Genomic DNA, 14630 nt, shown 5'->3' on the forward strand with positions numbered 1-14630 from the left:
GTTTGGAGTTTGACCCTTTTATGACTCTTCAATATATGTTACTCAATTAATCAGAATTTTAGTATTTGTCTAATAGATGGTTCAAAAATCATGAACATCTTCCATTATGTTTCAGTTTCCTTCACTTGGTCCGTATTATAAAATAATGGAATAATTTAGTCTGGGGCATCTAAAAACTGCAGAAGATATACCCTCTCCAACCACATTGGAGAAAAGGTTAAAGGGCAAGCTGACTTGCTAAATCAGAAATATAAGAAGTGGGTATTGGAAGCCACAGAGATAACAGGTGTCTCTTTAACATTTTTTTGCTAAACAAGCATCATGTAGAAAAGATTTCAATTCAACTGCTCAGATTGTTGAAGCTGGGCAGCCATGAGTAGGAGTGAGTGGTAGGTAAAAATAATTTTAATAGAGACATGATTTTCTGCATAGAATAAACTTAATAGTTATTGCATTTGACTTTTTTTTTATCAGCCTCAAAGAAACAGAAATCTCATAGGTCAAGCCACTACTTTGTAAAGATACAGGTATAAATTTCTGGGGGAAAAGCCAAGGTTAATTACTTTTGCATGTTTTCTGTTATATTTCTTTTCCCCTCTGGATGCTTAATGGATAAATGATTGCTTTGCTCAGAGTGCCTCACCAAGATTGAATTGCTTGCATTGGCAAGAATTCAAAGAGAAACTGACATCTGGGAAGGAGCTAAGGAAAGCTTATCTTTTAATTAAATTAAATAAAAAACAACAACAAAAAATAGATGCTCCAGAGTGAGTTTTGAGGACCTATAGCATATTTCCCAGTGTATGAAACCACTTGCAGTCCTCTTTAGAGGAAACAGCAGATGTTTTGACTCAGTGCTCTTCTCATGCAGTTCATCCTTGTCCATCTCATTCCAAAAAACCATGTAACAGTTTTTTCCTACAGACTCCCACAAGACTTCAGACAGATTATTATCGCTTCTCGAGCTGAAGCCTCCACATTCTCCGTAGCCCTTGACACATTTGAGAGCTTCATTGCTACCTTCATTTCCTGGGTTCAAAGGGAAGCCTCCTCAGGTTGGCGCAATTCCCTGTTGTTTCTTCATTTCCTCAATCGAATTATGCTCTCAGCATTTTTTTTCACCTAGAGATTTCTGAGAAGCTGTCATGAACCGATTCTGACACGCGAGCAGTTTAATGTCCTAATTGGTTCTTAGTTGGGAACTGTTCTTCTAGACTGCCTGCTTTTTGGAAATTTCCCAAAGAAATTTCACTAAGTTTGCAGATTTGTATATCTCCTATACAATGTCTCTTGGAAGAGTTTCTGAAGGAACTGTTGCTTATCAAGCTCTCTATTTGTTGTCCTGAAAGATAATAATTACAATCGTTCTTTCTCATTTGGGCTTCCCAAAAACTTTTCTTCTGGTTAGTTTTCAAAGTGCAAGATCACAATCCTTGAACAAAGCCATCCCTCACTGACTATTCTTTTAAGTCACGTCTTTGTCTACTTGTTCCTCATTTTGGTGTCAGTCACCATCAGTTCAGGTATGGCCTTTTTAGTCTTGACAGAGGCCTAGCCAGCCTGTCAAGGCAGATGTTTATGTTAAAGAATATGCCTGTGATGCAGGCAACCAAAACTCTCTTTACTTGGAAACATCCCAGCAACCATCAGTCACTTTCTGCAGACAGCTGGGGCCTCCTCCGGTAGAACCACTTCCTGTGGTTTCTTTCCTTGCAAGTTTCCTCCTGCTACACTTCCAGTGAATGAAATCTGAAACTCCTTTGCTGGAATCACAGAATCACTGAGATTGGAAAAGATCTTTAAGATCACCAAGTCCAGCTGTAAAAGAAGCTGTAGGTTGTTTTTCCCTGTAAATGCAAAAAATTAAATTGAAACAGAGCTTCCACTCTCCTGTTGAGTGCTCCAGACCTTTGGGACAGCACCTGGGTATTGCAGAAGGCAGAAGCTTTTCTTCCATCTGTATGAATGATGAAGGCAAAGTTCTCTACATCCCACACATTTCTGTGGGATGAATCACCTGCTCAGCTCTGTATGACCCTACTCCAATCCATAGGTGTAATGTAGAGAGCAGGTAACACAGACCTTGTGTCCTGGTTGGATATTTGTGGTCTGCCTGGGTCTTAGAGCCCTATGTCCTGTGTCACATGAAGGTGACTGGCACATGTACTGTAAGGACACCTGGCAGAATGAGGTGAAATGAGGCTTTGGAGATTCCACCTAGCCTTAGATTGTGCCCAGATGTGCCAACAGGCACTGGTAGGTCTCATGTGGAAGTGGCAGGCACCTGTAGCCTATAAACTCTCCAAGCAAGGAGCTAGAAGTGGGGGAGCTGCAGTTGTTGGTGCAGTACTTAATCCCTTTGTGTGGGGTGTTCTGCTGATAGCCCTCATACTGATTCACTCATCAGCGAGCAATTTACCCAATCTCTCCCGGGCTGGCTTTTTCCCAGTACTAATAAATGGAAGGAAATAATGAAATAAACACAACCTTGTAAAATTAATTAATGCTCATACATGCTGCAAGTGTAATAAGAGACTATAAAAATGTCTCATCTTGATGATTCTGATGCTGAGTTGAAAAGATCAGAGGGTGTACCTTCTATTGCCAAAGAGAGAAAATGAATATTGGTGTTAAAAGCAGGTATTCTAGGCTGACTAGGCATGCTGCAAATCTCGTTTTTTCCCTAACGCTTATAAGACAAGTTGCATAATTAACATAATATGCCTATTTTATAACTCTGTTTCTGTGCATTCTTCCTGACCATTTTAATCGCAGACGTAAATTCTGCTGTAAGCTGAAGAGGGTAAGGAGGTGTAATAACCTTGGAGGGCACCCGAGGGACCACTCACCCTGCCCCTTCACCATAGATTTAGGAGCTTTTGCGGCTCCCCCACCCTCCCCTGGATCCCTGCGGGGCTCCAGCGCAGCCCGACCACGCTTCCCGCACTCCCGGCCGCCGGCTCACGCCGGCGCAGGCGGAGCGGGGAAGGACGAGGGTGGGGAAGGGGTTCTGGGAGGCGCCGAGGAGGAGCCGCCACCGCCGCCGCTCGCTCCGGCCCCAGCGAGCCCGGAGGCGGTGGAGGAGCCCCAGCAGCACGGTAAGGAGGGGAGCCCTCCGGGAGGAAGAAGGGAAGGGAGAGAGGGAGCCTTTTCTCGCCTGCCTTGCTGGTTCCTGCAGGGATGGCGCGGCGTGTCCGCACCCCCTGCGGCACGGCCGCGGCCGGGAGCGGCCGGGCCGCCGAATACGCCTGTGCCCCACAGCTGAGGGGCGACGCCGGCAGCGGCCGCGGAGGAAGGGGCGGCCTGAGGCGGGGGTTCACGGGCACACGCGGAGCCGAGCGCTGCCGGGGGGGGGGGCGGGGCCCGCTCTCCCGCCCTGGCGGTGCCTGGCGGCTTCTGCTGCAGAGCCCACGGCGCTGAGCCAGGCGGCCCCAGTCCGCACCCGGGCGGGCGCGCATCCTCCCCGGGTCCGGCTCCGAGCAGCGGGGCAGGCGCTGCTCCTGCCCGCCTCCCTCCCTCGGCCGGATACACACTATCACACCTGGAGCGCCACGAGAGGTTTATTAATTTTATTTGGGTGGGTTTTATATGGTTTTTTCCCCGTGGGTTTTTGCCTTTTTTTTTTTCATTGTTTTTTTGGGGTTTTTTTGCTAGCTTGCTTTTTCTCTTTTCCTCCGCCTCTTCTTTGCCGGGAGTTGCCTGCGTGCTGGGGAAGGTGGGGGGCAGCGATTTGGAAACAGGAATTGGTCGGAAAAGCGGCACTTGAGGGTAACAACCCGCTGGGGCACGGCGGAGGGAAGAAAAGAAAAAAAACCCAAAACACCCAAGAAGGCAGAAGATGGTGTGGGGGCGAGGGCGAGGAGGAGGCGACGCTCGAGAGGGAGGATGCCCGGGAGGCGGCGGGGCCGGGCCGGCTGCAGCGGCTGCCGCGAGGCTGGGAGGCTCCGGCGGGGTCGTGCGGGGCAGGTACCGCGGCCGGGAAGCCGGGAGCGGCGTGGTCGAGCCCCTGGCATCGGGCGGTACCCCGGGGGCGACGGCGGCCCCAGCCCCGCTGGTGCTTCGGCTCTTCCTTGGGTGAGTTGATGCCGGGGTGAGACTCTGTGAATGAGGAGAGGATGTGGCGAACGGCTCCCGCCCTGCCTCGCCGCAGGGTTGGCTGCGGGTGAGGGGAAATCGTCAGTGCGATACGGTTCAAAATAAAGATCTAATCTAATTTTTGGGGGAGGATTGCCTTTTTGTTTTCCTGCTCTTAGGCCCATACGTTGTTTCTGGCTTTTTTTTTTTCAATGGAAGTGTGGTGTTAGATAGCGATAGAGTTTTATTCATATGAGGAAAGAGCCTTAGTGATGTTTTCTGTCTCTTGATTGGGAAATGACTGGATATCCCTGCTACCCCCTTCCCGCAGGGCACCACAAACATAAATTTTGTTACAGGATCCTGTGAGGATATCTTCGGTTCTCTGGGAACTAGAGACATGTGACCTTGTCTTGTCTTATACAGTCCTTTACAGTAATGTTACTCAGAACAATTTGTTTTTTCGTGTTTGCCTTGGAGCCTTTTAAGGGCATAGCTAGAGAAACAAATAACTAATGACAGACCATTATCTTGTTGGGGGGGAACTAGTAAAACTATATTGGAGTTCATCCAGAAATATTGCATTATAAATTCAGTCAAAAGGCTAGTTTTGCATCTTTATTTAGACTGAAAGTTTGCTATCTCTGAAGGTCATTTTTAGGCTAGAAAAATGTGTTCCAAAATCCATATCAGCTCTAATCCTGGTTCATTTGAATTTGTATTAAAACAAGTGTACGATTGAACTATTAGATGATCCCAGAAACATAACAAAATGCAAGGCCTTTCAGAAGCTTTTAATACCGAAGCTCACATTGTTTTGGCTTGTCAGTTTAGAGTGTAACTTTCTGTGCATGCTGACATTCTGGGAACCTTCATCCCCACTTGTTAAGAAGCTGGTGGCGCAGAGATCTGCTATTGGAGTTTATTTTGATTTGCACTGCTGTATCAAAAGCATCATAGTTTCCTGCTTAGCTGTAATGTTCTTGACTAGAAAAATCCAAGTTCTGTTTATTACTGAGTTAGGGACTCGTCTTCTCTTTGAAGGAACCACATAGTTTAAAAATTGATAGTTGCTTTAGTTAAGTTGTAAAATGCCTGTTGCAATGTAGTGCTTTAACCTCTAGATCTATTGTGTTGTTCTGACAACTAGTTTCTGCGTAACTATAGTGTTTTAAAACATGTTGTTTGTGTTTTGGGGTGTTTTTCTAAGTTAAAGTCACCATAAATTTCAGTACATAGGTGATGAGAACTGGGGATGAGAAAATTGAGGGGAGTAGGGATGCATTCACTCAAAGGTATCTGAATTAAACATGAAGGAATAGCAGATTTAGGCCAGCCTTCTACTATATTTGGAGTATGTTTGAGGATGGATCTGATATTGTAACAAAGCTGCAAATCTTCAGTTCTTCCAATTCAGGATTCAAGTTTAATCCCTGTCAAGGCTTGTTTAAATTAGTGGTGGGGAAATGTAGTTTTAAAACATCTTGAAGACCATGTGAGAAAAGGCTGAGTAAATAGAACCCAAAGCATGTCAGCTGGGGAAAAAATATCTAGAGATCAGCTACTATGAAAGTAATAGGAAATGGCCCGTTAACAGAGGCACAAAGTTTGTGGCTCTGTTACAGGAAGCAGCTTTGACTGATAAGCTTCTTGTACCTTCCCCAAAGTCAGTTCAGATCTGACAAACCTGAATCTTGGGGAAGTGGGTGACTTGGGAAGGTGTGGGAGGGCTGACAGGGAGAGAAACATGGATGATGACAGGGCAGAAGGATTGTGTCAGGGACTGTTAGCAGTTTGACCAAAGGCACAGAAACTGTCATTTGGCTACATGGTGCAGTGGAGAACACAAACAAGTGGCCATTGTCTTCAGAAATCTTCTGGATACTGATGATTTTGAGTCCTGTGACAGAGTGTAGATCCTTGCTCCAGAGGAGCAGCCTGCAGAATTAGACTGTCATTGGAAAAAAGCTTCCCCCCCCCCCGCCCCGCCATACATTTCACATAGAAAGCTCCTAGATTTTGCCATTTTTTTCCCCAAAGCAAATTACTTTGACTTATAGAAGATCATGTGAGCAACTCAGTGGGGTGGAGAAAACTGTGTTGATGAGTACCAATTCATCTGAGGACCGTTGCTTATTTTAGTATGTTTTTTGGTTTTGCTATGTTTGGAAGAAAATATTGGGAATAACGGCTGCAGGGGATAATATTAGCATTGTCCTATAATAATTTTTCATAGTCCTTTAATTATTTTGCATTATCACTATGAAAAATTATAGCATTGTTTCCCTAAGGGTTGAGTCCACAAAGGAGGCTTAAGAAATAGAAGTTTGAATATTATCCAGCGAGATTAAAATTATCTAAATTATTAGCAGTGGGTCATGGAAAGAGTCAGACATCACCAGATGTGTCTGGAAATAAGGATAGTCCGAAAGACGTTGACTTCCCTGGCTCAGACAGCTATTTCACAAAGGCAGTCGTAGTTTGGGAGCTCTTCACCTGGCCTGTGTGGAGCTGCGCTGGCAACTCCCCAAAACCTTGCTCCCTAAATGTGAGCTCCTACCTGACCAGGGGGTCTGCCTGCCTGCCTCACCTCTGGCTACTCATTCCGGACCTCCTGCTTGGGATGGGACTATTACTTCTGGCCAAATGCAAATCTGCTCTTGTTGTTGCTCTTGGCCTGGTTTTGAGTTGAGGAATTCCTGGGTGTGACTCAATGCCTGGCTAAAACACTGCGAGGAATCAGTGGAGATCGAGGAATCGGTGGAGATCGTGCACTTGGGGGAAGAGTGCGCTGCTCCTTGCAGCAGGGGACGTTTGGCATCACGAGCTTGCTTGGTGCTGTACTGATGCTTCTGCATGGCCTCTGGATTTAATTTGACTCCTATCTGGCCAGTCTGGAGAGGGAGGAGAGGTGCCTGCCTGTCTCCAGTCACTTGTGTAGACATACCCTTCAAGGGTCTGATGAACAGAGTCAAAGAGGAAACGATATCCTTCAAGATAAGACTACAGCAGATGCTTTTTCTTTTATTACAGTTCTTTTCCATTCTGTTTTTGAATGGTAAGCCTATGTTTCCCATTTTTAATGCCAGCTGAGGCAGACGTTTTGTCTGTGGTGTTTTTTGTATTTTTTTAATTCTTATTTTCATAGTGCTTTAAGGCTTTCTTTAGCTGTCTTTGAGTGACGTAGTGTTAAAATTACAGCAAACTAGGTCTTTATATAGTGAAATAATAATAGTAGGTATGTAATTAATGTTCTGTTGATAATTACTAAAAACTGGAAACCCTTTCACCCTCAAATCTGTTACTATATTTATTGTTAAAGCATGAGGCATATTGAAGGTTTGGCAAAAATACCTGTAATTCAGTTATAATCGTGTTCTGTTCTAAGCTAATATTAGCTGTGTTTTGCAGGAGTTGCTTGAATCTGTTTCTCTTTGTGTGTACCCCTGCTTAGGGAGTTTCAAGTGGCTGGAAATCGCATGGGGTTCTGTTCTTCCACTCATGCTCACAGGAAAAGGTATCTTGTGCCTCAAAAATATGCTGTTGTGTTTGACTCCAAAGTTTTCTCCTTCCCAATTAATTTTTCTCCTTCCACAGTGTGATTGTGGTGCAACTGTGCCCATAAATTTATGATTATAATAGGTTTTCCTCTTACCTCAATTAATTTTTAACCCTCTATACCAATATCCATCTTCCATATCTGCTTTGAGTAGCAGATTGTGGGGTTAACAGAAAAAATATAAAACTTGATGACTGATGGATGCATTCAAGAATGGCAAGACTGGTCACAAACCTGGATGCTTACAATATAATTTCTAAAGCCATCTTTTGGCCATGCCTTTGTCCAAGCCCAGATCCATGTTTTATTGTGTCCAAAGGTAAGAAGCAATTTTACCATGGGGTGCTCTCTGTAAACAAATACAAAGTTTTGATTCCAGTTTTGAATGGCTTATGTTTACCTTTGTAGCAGACTCAGTTTTCAGTACTGTTCTGCAGTGCTGTATAAAATTGGGACTGGCTGGACTGGCAGCTTCTTTTTTTGGTTTGTTTGTTTGTTTTCTGTTTTACATTCCTGAAAGAAGCCATAAACTTAATTGTTTGAAGGAAAGAATTGTTCCCTGATTTAATGTAAAGAAGGGAGATTTATTTTGCTGTAGATGGTTCAAAAAGGCCTTTTCTTATTTTGGGGCTGCTGAATATAATTGCACTATTGTGTTACAGCCCTCTCTAGAATATTCCTTAAGAATGGAAATGTTAATTGACTGCAATTTTGTTAACAGTGGGATAGATAAACAACAAGAAAAAAGTTCTTACAAAGCTATGCAGTTGCATTGTTTTAAGAAATGTAAAGCAAGAATAAGTCTTATGTTGATATTGAGCCAATAACTCCTCTTTCTGAGGAAAATCTGAAAAATGGATATGCTGTGTAGGAAAAGTACTAGGCCTTTCAGGAGTGCAGTTCCTACCCTACACTTTAGTAAATGCTAAAAGAGAGATTCTTTATTTACCCACAAAATATGTGGGCATTAATAGAGCAGAGCAGTGTTCTAAAAGGTTCTTTGGAATGAGTGTACTCTGGAGTTAATGGCTGAAATGGTTACAGGCGGTTTTGATAGTAGCCAGAGGTGGCACCATGTAATGATTCATTGGCAGAATAAGAAATGGTCTGAGTCATCATTTTAGGTGTGATAAGATGTTTAGCGTTGATAGCTCAGAGGAGAGTTACTGTTGACTGGAGCTGGTGCTGTGCTCCAGCTGAGGCAGTGTGCCCAAAAGGACACCATGACATTCGTGCTGTCTCTTTGTCTTTAGTGGGTTCTTGTTCCCTGAGCATAAATAGCAGTAACTTGGAGAAGGTTGCACCTGTAGCAATATTGCTTTGGCCAAACACATGACACTCATTGGAAATCTATTTTTCTGTCACTGCTATTATTTACACATGAAATAATGTTTTTTTCCCCACTTTTTCTGTTTTGAGGTGTAATGTGAATAGCTGTGCTTCTGTGAGGTTTGCTCCCATTGCCATATCGCTCTGTGACGTGAAGTCATTCACCATTTGTCTGGCTGTGTGGGGTTGCAGCATCTAAGATGCCTTCGCACTAGGGCCTTCAGAAACAGGTGCTGGTGCTTTAAGCAGGGCTCTGGTCTGTGGGTGGGTGTGTATGCTGGGGTTCAGCACTGGAGCGTGCTCTCTTAGGTACCATCCTCTGGCGTGGTCAGAAGCAAAATGGTCATGGTCTGTGGTGAGTGACTGCCAAACCCAGGAGCTCTGCCTACTCTGGTCCTGGCTGAGACCAGTAAACACGGGGGTGAATTTGTGTCTCTTGTCCGGTGGGCACCTGGCTGCTCAGCCTAGAGCAGCGGCTTGTGTTTAGCTGAGCTTCTGCAGAGGGGCAAAAGCAGTTTGGAAGTAGGATGAAGAGCATGAGTGAATTTTGCCTGTCCTTTCCTGCCTTTGTGGCAACCAGCAAGATCAGCTGCTGGTTTTCTGGAGTAAGAAAAGGAAAGAAAAGGAAAGGAACCACTTCTTCTGCCAGTACCCTGTGGAGCTTCTGAGATGGTGGAGCCAGGGACTGCTGCAAATCCTTTCAAAACCATCTGCTTTTACCATCTGTCTCTGCTTATTGACTAACATGTGGTCTTATTGGGCCTTAGTTTTAAAAATCTTTCTCTGTAAGGACAGAAATGAATAGGTTTCTTCTCCAGTCCCATGCTTGAGCTGTGGGTATGTAATGGAAGAGTTTCAGAAGTGCTCTGTTGTGAGGGAGAGTGTGGAGGGGAGAGAGATAAAAGGAGTTGCCTCCCTGACCTAAAGCACTTTCTGATGTAGTACATGCTCACAGAGCTCTTTTATTTTTGGTATCTGTTGGTCTGAAATGCATGGCATGACTGTTTAAACCTAATTTTAAGGACAATTTTGAGGGTGAAATTTTGTTACAGAAGGAGCCCTTAGCAAAACTGTTGCATATACTGACATCAGCTTATTCATTGCTTCTAGCTTTAAGTCAAGGAGAACATCACAGTCCAGGACTGCTTTTAGATTGCCTTTGGCTGTTGAAGTAAATGTCATTGCTGTAAAGGACTCAACTCCTTTGTTGGACAAAAAATTTTTGAAGAGCCTAAGGCTATTGCTCTCCAGGCCATTAGTAAGACACCCAAACTCATATGAAATGTATTCACATTTCTAAATTGAATGTGACAGAATTACACCCTTAGTTAACCTTCAGCTCGTATAACTGCATCCTTGCTGCTCTACTTACCACCCTGCAGACTGCAAAGAAACAACCTGCTTGCTTTTGTGATAAAAGATCTGTTTATGCAGCCTCGGAGCTCTGGTAGCCATGCAGTGTGGGCAGTAGATTCTTCCTTTATTCCTGTGAGAGCAGCTGGAACTTCTCAACCTAGCTCTTTACATCCCCTGTGATCCTTTCTCCAGTAATGTACATTATTGCTTTGATGTGATTCTGCTTCTACTTCCCTGTAGAGCCCTGTTGCAGGAAGAAGTGAAATCCCAGGTCAAAATATTACAGACATCGAATGACACTGGTTTCTACCAGTGACTTCCTTGGGGTCCTCATTGCTGCTATCTTCATTAGACACTCCAGAGCAGTACATTTCTAGTATGTAACAAAATGTCAGTGATCCCCTCTGCATTTCTTTGTGCCTTTCTTTGCATCTGAAATAAAGTTGATGGCACTTGCAGAGATGAGAGGGCAAGGAGCTCAGGGGGTACCAGGGTGCTTATGCCATGCTCTGTTGTGTGTAGCAAAATAACCATTGAATCTTGCACCTAGGGGCAGTACTCAGACCTGCCAGTTCAGTGGAAAAGCTTTGTGGTTCTGCAGATAACCAGTAACATTTGCCATAGCAGTGTCTAGCTATGGTTTTAATTTTTCTTTATTCTTACATTATTCTTACATTTATGTTCAGTGGCTACTGCCTTGGCCTATGCATCCTCAGAGCAGCCAGTGGGTTTCTGCTGTACTTGAATTTAAGGTTTCAGGGTACCCTAAACAACACAGTGATTTGATAGGAAATGTTGGATCCTTGATTCATTTCTCAGTTAATGTTTTTTCATTTCCCATTTCCTAATATGTGTCCTTTCCCAGGCATTTTGGTTTGTTCCTTCGCCTAGTTCTGCTGCCACTTCACTAAGCTGAGAGAGCTCAGGCTGTGACCACAAAGCCTCATTTCCTGCCGGAGGTGTATCCCTTCACCTTTGTTTTGGCCTATTCCTGACCCCTCATTCCTATGTAGTGTCAGGCAGACTGCTAGCTGTGTATTAATCTCTTTGACTAAGAGTAGAATGGCACTCATCTCCACCATGTTCTAAAGCTAGCTGTAGTCACTCTAAAATCAGTGCCTTACAGGCACCTGTCTCAAATCTGGGAATTGTGCTGTTTGCTACAGGGTCCAAATCAGCTGATTTGTGGAGAAGTATCAGTTCTGGCAGTGGAATGTTTCATAAATGTGGCCTTAGGTGTTTCAGCCCAGCATTTTTTTCTGCTGGATGTTTGTATTGGCCCATATACAGCTGAGATTGTGTTTCTGCCATTGGGAGTGCTGAATTTTCCACCAAGGGGAAAGCCTATTGCTTTGGCTGGGTGAGGGTTTTTCAAGAACTGACTTTTCAAGGCATTGCTTACAGCTGATAAACTTACCCACAAAGAATTCCCAGCAAGCAGATCAGGGAGAAGGTGGAGCTGTGTGCTTCCAAGATGATGTGATGACACCCCACCCATATTTTAAAGATGAGATCTCTGGACTCTGCCAACACAGTAATGCTGTTGAACCAACCACATATGCAAAACTTAACTGTGATCTGACAGCAAGTCAATCACAGCCTACAGAGGCATTAGTTCCTCATACTATTCCACTTGGACAGGGGATATGTGTATTAATTCTCAGGTTCCTCTTGGAAACTTTTGCCTGTCAGTGCTACATTTACAGCACCATGGGTTTTCAAGTAATGAATATTTGTGTTTTAATAGTCACCCCTCTGCTGGTGAATCATCAGCAGGCTGAAGTTGCATTAATACTGAAGGCATTTGTCACATCTCTGGAAGGCCAGAATTCCCCCAGCCCAGGATGCTGATGTACACAGGAGGACAGGTTGCTTTGCTCTTGACATTCAATATGATTTTGAACTTCCAGTCTTAAAGGTTATAGGTTGGCATATCTATCTGTTGGTATATAATGTTAAAAATTAGATAAGCACATTAAAAAAAGAAAAAATAATACACAATGCCAGAGATTCCATTGCTGACCATAGATTGCATCCTTGAAGATGGGGAAGTTCTTGCCTTCTGAAGTGACATAATCTGTATTTATCAAAACCCAATTTCTCTGCTTGTCACTAACATTTAATTTCCCTGGCAGCTTAGGTAAGTCTTGTTCTGGGAGATGAGGTAAGGTGATCTGGAGCCCTTCATAGGAACTTGTTTCTGATCTGAGGTTCATGTGTTCAAAATGTTAAAACAGTCACAGTCTTTCATTAAATGACAGGGTGCTTTCAAAGAGAGTAGTTCTCTTAGTTTCTGCATACACCTACACTGAGTGTGACTAATGTGATTGTGACTGTGAGCCCTTAAATAACAAATGGAATTCTAGAAGTAGGTCTCATAGCAGTCCTAGATACAGAGCAGGAAACTTGTACTTTGTCTCCTGGGTAAGAAGAGTAAGCTAAATTTATTACATCTGATTGTTGGAATTAATTAAGGCAGTAGGATTTGGTTTTGTGAAATGTATGCAAGTCCTCATATGGATTTTTACTCTAAACATATAATTTTCAGTGTTTTGACTATATTATCACTCTAGAGTAGCATTGGCAGCATTTGGTGCTTTGCTCCATGCAGCTCTGTAAAAATATCACCCAGTACTACTGACTCATTTATAAAATAAAGTAGGCACTTCCTCGCTCTTATTTTTTCTTTTTTATTTCTGTTTTTTAGACTTCAAAAATCCTACCTGCTGTGTGCAACCTTATGTCCTTTCCATGCAAAGTGTAGTGCCCAAAATATTCTGTCAAAGATGCTTTTTATCTAAAGTGCTCGTAATTGCTAGTAGCAGCTTTTTTTAAATCATTTACAGATTTTCACTGGAGTGTCCCGTCAGTAGATGGGTTTTTACTCTGTACAGTGCTGTGCAAAAATCTTAGCAAACAAGAAAGTTCCACTTGCACTAATAGAGGCATTGCATCTATTTGATAATTGATTTGAAAGTTCAGGAGGATTAAGGCTGGGAAAATACAGTAAGGATTATTAATTCCATGATGAAAAGGTCATATTTCATTGCCTTAGCTTTTTAAAATGCCATGTTTTTCATACTTTATGGAAATTTACCTTCATTCCTTTAAAGCGCAAATTCTGATCTGAGTGTACTCTTAGGGTAAAATATATCAATTTTCTCTTTTTGCTGTCCTCCTATTCATAAGTTGTAAGCTACAACTGTAGAACTCTTTTTTGGTTTGTGGGTGGTTTTTTTGTTTGTGGTTTTTTTGTTGTTGGTGAGGTTTTTTAGTTTTGGGATTTTTTGAGTGTTTCTTCATTGATTAAATAACTTCTTTAATGCAAATAAATATCTGGTGTATTGTTAGCAGGGAAACATACCTTCTGATGTTTTAGCATAAACATGAAAGTTCTACTAATATTTCTCCACCAGGACTGTATACTACAAGAACAAGATATGCTGGGCCACAGGTAGTGTGGTCTCTATCCTCTTGAGAATATTTTCTGCCAGAAAACATTGATTTTAGTGATCCTATTAAATTTGCACTTAGTGTTTACTCTCACACTCATTGGAGGTGTGCATTTTCTTCATAAGAGTGTGGCATTAGTACCAGAAAGCAAAGGGAACATAGCAAAGCACACAAGTGATAATAAGTGGTACAAAGTATGTGAAAATTAGGTAAACATGGTAGATTTGAAATCAGATACAGAGGTCTGCTAGCATGACATAGGCTGAATGAAGAGGAGCAAAGCAGTCTTTTGCACTTGTTTCCCACTTCACTGTTAGAAAGAACATGAGATTAACTCTGCTTTGCCCTGTGTGACACATCTGCAGTGCTGTGTCCAGCTCTGGGCTCCTCAGGTCAGCAGAGACATGGAGCTCCTGAAGCGGGGTCAGTGGAGGCTGTGGAGATGACTTAGGGCCTGGAGCATCTCTGGCAGGGAAAGGCTGAGGGAGCTGGGCCTGTCCAGCCTGGAGAGGAGCCCCAGCTGAGAGGGGCCCTCAGCCCTGGGTGTCCCTGCCTGCAGGGAGGGCTCTGAGCAGGGCCCAGGCTCTGCTCCAGGGGCCCAGCAATGGCACCAGAGGAACGGGCAGGGACTGAGCCCAGGAGGTTCCACCTGGGCAGGAGGCAGAACTTCTGTCCTGGACAGCGACCGAGCACTGAACAGATTGTCCAGAGAGGGTGTGGAGTCTCCTCACTGGGGATATTCCAGACCCCTCTCTACACAATCCTGTCCCCTGTGCTCTGGGATGGCCCTGCTGGAGCAGGGAAGCGTGACCAGCTGCCCCACTGTGGTCCCTTCCCAGCCTGAGCCATCCTGCTATTC

General features: G+C 43.8%; 1 protein-coding gene across 4 annotated transcripts in view; it reads left to right on the top strand.

Moving 5' to 3' along the window:
* The first annotated feature begins 2943 nt into the window (after positions 1-2943).
* The window catches only part of LOC139585340 (fatty acyl-CoA reductase 1-like), a 124206-nt gene continuing 112519 nt past the window's right edge, over positions 2944-14630 (top strand). The window contains exon 1 of one of the 4 annotated variants that reach the window (XM_071418026.1): positions 2944-3098. The gene's annotated coding sequence lies outside the window, so the exon portion shown is untranslated. Of the gene's footprint in view, positions 3099-3331; positions 3578-3917; positions 4075-14630 lie in introns of those variants that run through there. The other 3 variants (XM_071418025.1, XM_071418027.1, XM_071418024.1) reach the window with 3 other exon arrangements.

This window comes from Agelaius tricolor, unplaced genomic scaffold (assembly GCF_023055355.1).
Source record: "Agelaius tricolor isolate 1412-34295 unplaced genomic scaffold, bAgeTri1.0.p SCAF_74, whole genome shotgun sequence".
Taxonomy (NCBI): domain Eukaryota; kingdom Metazoa; phylum Chordata; class Aves; order Passeriformes; family Icteridae; genus Agelaius; species Agelaius tricolor.